The sequence below is a fragment of the Furipterus horrens genome, unplaced genomic scaffold (genome assembly GCF_987537825.1).
Source record: "Furipterus horrens unplaced genomic scaffold, mFurHor1.1.pri manual_scaffold_5, whole genome shotgun sequence".
Classification (NCBI taxonomy): domain Eukaryota; kingdom Metazoa; phylum Chordata; class Mammalia; order Chiroptera; family Furipteridae; genus Furipterus; species Furipterus horrens.
In genome coordinates, this window is record NW_028327175.1 from 85,722,272 (window position 1) to 85,730,192 (window position 7,921).

Below are 7,921 nucleotides of genomic sequence, written 5' to 3' on the forward strand. Positions count from 1 at the left end.
CATGTCCTCCATGAGGATTTTTTTAAAAGCTTTACCAAAACACTGTCACTGTGAATGAACCTCAGTAACTTGAGCCATTCACATGGTTTATTCTGAGCACCAAATTAAAAAATCTGAAATTATGTTGAAACAGCAAAGATAATTTAAATAAAGCTAGGATATTACTTTATTTTTTTATGTCTGAGTAGAAAACTTAAGTTTGGAGCATAAACAGTAATCTCATTCTTCAGTTCAATATTATAAAACTTTGGACAAGGAAGAAAGATACAGCAAATATTCAACCACTACAAATGTTAAAGCTATTAGTGCCTTTTTAGTTTGGAGTACACACTATTTCACATCTCAGTTTTCTTGCAACTCAAATTAATACCAACTCCAGCACTCAGATGCCTTAGAGGTAGGAAGCATCTTTCACATGCTCTAGCCCATATTTCCTAATTTTTTTCCCTGGGAAAAATCAAAGAACCCTCTAGTTTATACAGTCTGGAAAAGATGATTGCCAGTGCTTGCTTCAAGAGCACATATACTAAAATTAGAATGATATAGAGAAGATTAGCATGGTCCCTGTGCAAGGATGACAGACAAATTTGTGAAGCATTTCATATTTTTACTAATATTTGACAAAGGGGAAGGAACATAAAAGGGAGTGAAAAGAGCCTCTTTAACAAATGGTGCTGGGAAAACTGGACAGGGACGTGCAAAAAAATGAAACTAGACCACCAACTTACACCATACACCAGAACAAACTCAAGATGGATAAAAGACTTAAATGTAAGCAGGGACACCATAAAAGTCATAGAGGAAAACATAGGCAGTAAAATTTCCCATGTAGCAATATTTTCACTGATATATCTCCTAAGGCAAGGAAAGTAAAGGAAAGAATAAACAAATGGGACTACATCAAGCTAAAGAGTTTCTGCTTAGCAAAAGAAAACATCAGCAAGATGAAAAAAAGGAACCAACCATATGGGAAAACATACTTGGCAATGATACCTCAGACAAGAGTCTGATCTCTAAGATATATAAAGAACTTATACAACTCAACACCAAGAAGACAGACAACTCAATTAAAAAATGGGCAAAGGACCTGAACAGACACTTCTCCAAGGAGGACATACAGAAGGTCCATAGGCATATGAAAGAATGCTCAACATCATTAGCCATCAGAGAGATGCAAATAAAAACCACAATGAGATACCACTTTACACCAGTCGGAATGGCCATCATTAACAAATCAACAAACAACAGTCTGGGCAAGGATGTGGAGAAAAAGAGAACCCTAGTGCTTTGTTGGTGGGAATGCAGACTGGTGCAGACACTATGGAAAACAGTATGAAATTTCCTCAGATAAACTAAAAATGCAACTGTCTTTTGACCGAGCAATTCCATTGCTAGAATCATACCCAAAGAATCTTGAAACACCTATTCAGAAGAACCTATGTACCCCTACTTTCATAGCAATGCTATTTACAATAGCCAAGTCCTGGAAACAGCCTAAGTGCCCATCAGTGGATGAGTGGATCAAAAAACTGTGGTACACTTACACAACAGAATGCTATGCAGCAGAAAGAAAGAAGGAACTCCTACCATTAGCGACAACATGGATAGAACTGGGGAGAATTATGCTTAGCAAAATAAGCAGGCAATGAAAGACAAGTACGATATGGTATCACCTAATACAGGAAACTAATGAACAATACAAACAAACCAGCAAAACTAAGCCAGAGGCAAGTACACAAGGAGCAGACTGACAGTGATCGGGGGAAGAGGGGAAGAGGGGAGGAAGGAGAAAGGATTAGTCAAGGAACTAATATAAAGGACCCATGGACATGGACAATGGGATGGGGATTGACTATGGGAGAAGGGATGAGTGGGATGGGGAAGCAATGATCGAAAAAGTGGGACAACTGTAATAGAAAAACAATTAAAAAAAAAAAAAGATTGCCAGCCGAGGGAGAGTTCTGGTGTCTATGCACAACACCATGGTCCTTGCAGCCATGACTCATGGCTGCCCCCAGAGGAGCACTGGGGAGTGCAGTTTCCCCATTGCTCCGGGACTGCAGGTCTGCAATAAAGGGAACTCTCACTCTCAGGTAAATAAAATAACATCAACTTAAACTAAAGGAGGACAATAAATATAGTTTTATAACAATTGCTGGAATGATATGATGAGTTAAATACTATGATGGAAAATATTCTTGCTTTCAAAGAAGCAAAATTAGATGTGTTGATAGGATGGCTCTAGGTATCAAGACACCTTAGATGTATATGAAATGTTTTTCACCTAAGATTGGAAGCCTTAGGAAGCAGACAAAAGGAGAAGAACCCCAAACAGGGTCATTCACTTTATGGGACCTTTATCTCTTGGTCTGCTCAGAGTAAAAACTTTGAAATTAGGCAAAAATTTCTCCCAAATTTATTATAGTTATAACTCTTCCAAGTGAGTCTTTTGTTACTTTCCCAAAGCTAGAATAATACCCTCTTTCATTTATCTTAGCTTTCTGATCACTTTAACTATGGCTGTCTTACATTTTTCTATTTAAAACAACTATCCTTAAAAATAGAGGCAAAATTGAAAGTGAACAGTTTTTCTTCCTGTGTCATTGCTGCATGTCCAATTTTCTCACAAGTAGATACTCAAATCTATATTGTTTGTTTGTTTGTTTCAAGCAATTCTTTCAAACCCTTGCATGATTTTCTGATGACTTAGCTAAAATGGCTTTTCTCTTTCAGATAATTATTGAAGTTATATTGATATAATGTCACTCTTTACTCCATGGCTTTGTTTTCTGTTTCTCCTTTCAATTTGTCTACATCTTTCTTCAATTTTAAATCACCAAAGGATTTCCTGTACATAGTGCAGATTTTATAGATGTCTCACAATATGTTCATCATCACAATGTATTTTATATGTGTAATTAAAATACAGAAATCCCTTCCTCAAGTTAGCCTTTTCTAGTAATTTCTGGTCTGAGAATTTACATTATATGAAAATTTTAAAAAGTTTTTCTAAGTATTTGACTTTTCTAACTCAAATAGATATAGAGTGCAGATATACACAAACACACACACATCTTTTCTAACGTGTCTTTATCTTTTGTTTTGCTCTTATTCCAAGGTTCTGATCACCACTAACTTATCAACCAAGCAGACTTTTTGTATTGATTTAAACCATGTACAGAATATGACTTCCCCCTATTTTTCCTTAAAGCAGTTCATGCTTTCCTAAGATTTTGATTATATGCTAACTGTACACCATGATAAATTATTCTATGTAAAGCATTCTGTGAGTCACTTAGACATATGCCATATATTGTAAGCAATGAAATTGGAAAAATATTAAAATAATTATTTTCCATTAAACATTTGAATGCTTACCCACCCACATGAAAAGGCATTTCCTTGGCTACATTATTCTGGGAACAAACACAAAGAAATGTATTCCAATAAATCATGTACATAACTTGATTCCCACATGATAGTTTTTAGTGCTGTTATACTTGCCTAGCTCTGGGTCAAATATCATCTTTGGCAGACTCCCCATTTGAATTCCAACATTGATTCAGTTTTAACTTTTCCTTCATAGAATGCTTTGGATTTTCCATTTATTTCCTTTCTTATTATACTTTATCAGAAACTCCTCTAAGAGTGTGGGTTTGTTTTTGTTTTGTTTTGTTTTTAATTCAGAGAGAGAAGGGAGAGAGAGAAACATCAGTGAGAGAGGAACATCAATCAGTTGCCTCCTGTATGTGTCCCAGCTGAGACCAAACCTTCAATGTAGGCACTAGTCCTGGCTGGGAATTGAACTCTTGACCTTTCAGTTTACAGGATGATGCTCCAAACAACTGAGCCACATCTACCAGGACAAGAGTTAAATTTTGATTAAGAACTAGATCAGATTATATTCTGCTGCAATCCTGGTGGTAACTTTCTAGCTGTCATTTAACAAATACGTAATGAGTTTCTATTAAGACAGTCTCTGTTCTGGGCACTGGTATTATAACAGGAACAAAAATTAAACAAATCCTATTCTCAAAAAGCTCATTTTTAGTGGGTAAAAAGGTAATAAATAAGATAAATTATAAATATATGTTAGGTGATGAGTGCTCTGAAGAAAAATAAAGCAAGAGGAGGAATATGTGGTTCAGCATATGTGCAATTTGTGCTGAGGTGGCTAGGTTTGGCTTCACCCAGGTGGTGACATTTGAGTCAAGATCTGAAGGAAGCAAAGGAGAAAGTAAAATGAGTGTCCAGGAAAACAGTGTTTCAGACAGAGAGAAAGACAAATACAAAGACCTTGAGTTGAGATTCTGTTTGAAATGACTGAGCAATAGTAAGGAAGCTGTGTAGGTGGTGAGGAGTGGACGGCAGAAAGGGCAGAATCAAAGAACAATGTAGAGCAAAAAGGAGATAATATTGTGCAGAGTGTATGGGTGATTTGTGAGATATTAGTTTATAGTCTCATGATATGAAAATTCATCATTGGATTTTACTGACATATCTTATGTAATATAATCTAACTTACTCTTAAATGATATTACTCTTGTGGTTCTGTTAGAAATAGACCAAAGGGAGGCAAAAGAGAAAATAACAAAACTAGTTGGGGCTGTTGCAATAAAATAGAGAAGAGGTAGCAGTAGATCAGGACAATGCATTAGCAGTAGAAGTCAGGACAGAATTTGGAATGTGATAGACTGAGAGAAATAAAGAACGTCCCCAAAAGTTTTAGTCAAAGCAAATGGAAGAGGGAGATGCCAGTTATGGAGAAGTAGAGGTCTGGGGTAGAGTTTGAAAGGTGGTGCTAGAGGAGAAATTATGATCCTGATTTTTTAAAGGTGAAGTTTGAGATGCCCATTAGACAACCAGCAGGAGACATTTTGGGAAATCGGTTAGATGTATGAGTCTAGAGTTGGTAAGAGTGGTGAACAGTACATGTTGGATTAATTAGCTGAATAGTAAAAGCCTTAAGACTTTATTAGATCTCTCAAGCAGTGAATGTGTGAAAAAAAAGAATAAAAAAAGACTATGCTGGGACACTCCAAAATTAAGAAGTCAGGGAGTTGAGGAAGAACAGGTGAAGGAGATAGAAAAACAGTGGCCAGAGAAGTAAGAAGAAAAACAAGGGAGTGTGGTATCCTCTAAGCCAAATAGAGAAAACTCTTTTGAGAAGAAAGAAATGAACAGAGCGCTACAGATTATTAGATAAGACGAAGTCTGGAATTGGCCACTGGATTTACAACATAAAGTTTGACTTCAAATGAGAATGATTGATAGGCAGGGTTGGGAGAGTAAGGGAGACCAGAAATTAGAGAATGCTTTTTAAAAACAAATTACAAACCGTTGTTTTTCTCTCACTATAAAAAGATTGCCTGGGTTGTGGCTGAAGTGAGAGCAAAGTGATAAAACAATTTTTTGGGTGTCTTATTTTTATAATGATACATAGAGCATTGTTGTTTGCTGATGGGTAAATGGTTGCAGAGAGGGGGAAAAATGATGATGAGAGGAGAGGAGAGGAAATTGCTGGAACAATGTTCTTGAGTTAGAGAGAGAGAATGTGACAGTGAAGCTGGAGCTAACACAACAAGTTCATTCACTGAACCAGGAGAAAAGGCTAAGTAAACACTAACTGGTACAGATGTGATGTGGTGGAAGTTCCCTTCTGATTGCTTCAGTTTCCTCCATGAAATAAGTAGCTAAGTATAAGGATAAAGAGACAGGTTTTTCTCTTTGTTTGTTTTTTGCTGAGGGATGGGGAGGGGAGTTAGTCAATGTGATCAGGCCATCCCTGTTGGCTAACTGCTGCCGAACAAAGAGGCTCCTACTCTTCTACAGAGACTGGAAGAGAGGGACCCTGACTTTTGTTTATTTTTTAACCTATGAAGTAAGATATTTAATTAAATATAAGTGATTAAAACAAATATGATATGTTACATATGAAGTACATTTTGGCTCATGGATAATAGCTTTTAAATACATGCTGATTATCAAGGGATATATGATATTTATTTATTTATTTTTTTTTTTATTTTGGTTTTTCAGTTACAGTTGTCCCCTTTTCCCCTAATTTCTCTCCCCCACCCAACCCACCCCTTCTCCCGCAATCATATCCCTCCCCGTTGTCCATGTCCATGAGTTTTTTATACGGGTACTTTGACTAATCCCTTCCCTTACTTATCCCCCTTCTCTCCCTCTCCCCTCCCCCCTATTGACTGCTATTCTGCTCTTTGTTATATTTAGTTCCTTTGTTTGTGTTGTTCTTTAGTTTCCTGTATTAGGTGATATCATATGGTATTTTTCTTTCTTTGCCTGGCTTATTTCACTAAGCATAATTCTCTCTAGTTCCATCCATGTTGTCGCAAATGGCAGGAGTTCCTTCTTTCTTTCTGCTACATAGTATTCCATTGTGTAGATGTACCACAGTTTTTTGGTCCACTCATCTACAGATGGGCACTTAGGTTGTTTCCAGCACTTGGCTATTGTAAACAGTGCTGCAATGAACATAGGGGTGCATAAGTTCTCTTGAACTGGTGTTTCAAGATTCTTCGGGTATAATCCTAGCAGTGGAATCGCTGGTTCAAAAGGCAGTTCCATTTTTAGTTTTTTGAGGTAATTCCATACTGTTTTCCATAGTGGCTGCACCAGTCTGCATTCCCACCAACAGTGCAGTAGGGTTCCCGTTTCTCCACATCCTCGCCAGCACTTGTTGCTTGTTGATTTGTTGATGATGGCCATTCTGACTGGTGTAAAATGGTATCTCATTGTGGTTTTTATTTGCATCTCCCTGATGGCTAATGATGTTGAGCATTTTTTCATGTGTCTATGGACCTTCTGTATGTCCTCTTCGGAGAAGTGTTTGTTCAGGTCCCTTGCCCATTTTTTAATTGGGTTGTTTGTTTTCTTGATGTTTAGTCGTATCAGCTCTTTATATATTTTGGAAATCAGTCCCCTGTCTGTGATGTCATTGGCAAATATGTTTTCCCATATGGTTGGTTTCCTTTTCATCTTGCTGATGTTTTCTTTTGCTGAGCAGAAACTCTTCAGTTTGATGTAATCCCATTTATTTATTTTTTCCTTTATTTCTCTTGCTTTAGGAGATGTATCCGTGAAGAAATTGTTACGTGAGATATCTGATATTTTCTTGCCTATGTTTTCCTCTAGGACTTTTATGGTGTCACGGCTTACATTTAAGTCTTTGATCCATCTTGAGTTTATTCTTGTGTGTGGTGTAAGTTGGTGGTCTAGTTTCATTTTTTTGCAGGTCCCTATCCAGTTCTCCCAGCACCATTTGTTAAAGAGGCTCTTCTCACTCCATTTTATGTTCCTTCCTCCTTTATCAAAGATTAGTTGACCATAGAGGCCTGGGTTTATTTCTGGACTCTCTATTCTGTTCCACTGATCTATATGTCTGTTCTTATGCCAGTACCATACTGTTTTGATTACAGTGGCTTTGTAGTATTGTTTGATATCTGGTGTTGTGATTCCTCCTGCTGTGTTCTTCTGTCTCAAGATTGCTTTTGCTATTCGGGGTCTTTTTTGGTTCCATATGAATTTATGGAGTATTTGTTCTAGGTCTGTGAAATATGTCATTGGTATTTTAATAGGGATTGCATTGAATCTGTAAATTGCTTTGGGTAGTATGGCCATTTTGATGATGTTGATTCTTCCCATCCAAGAACATGGTATTTGCTTCCATTTATTTGTTTCTTCCTTAATTTCTTTCTTCAATGTTATGTAATTTTCAGAATACAGGTCTTTTATCTCTTTGGTTAAGTTTACTCCTAGGTACTTTATTTTTCTTGTTGCTATAGTAAATGGTATTTTCTTTTTTGTCTCTGTCTCTGATATTTTATTGTTGGTGTACAGAAATGCCTTAGATTTCTGTATATTTATTTTGTACCCTGCTATTTTGCCAAATTCACTT

General features: G+C 36.8%; 1 non-coding gene across 1 annotated transcript; it reads left to right on the forward strand.

The window, feature by feature from the left end:
* Positions 1–502: 502 nt before the first annotated feature.
* Positions 503–609, forward strand: LOC150008884 (U6 spliceosomal RNA). Its single transcript, XR_016511444.1, has one exon. It is a non-coding gene; the product is annotated as a U6 spliceosomal RNA (small nuclear RNA).
* The last annotated feature ends 7,312 nt before the right edge of the window (positions 610–7,921 follow it).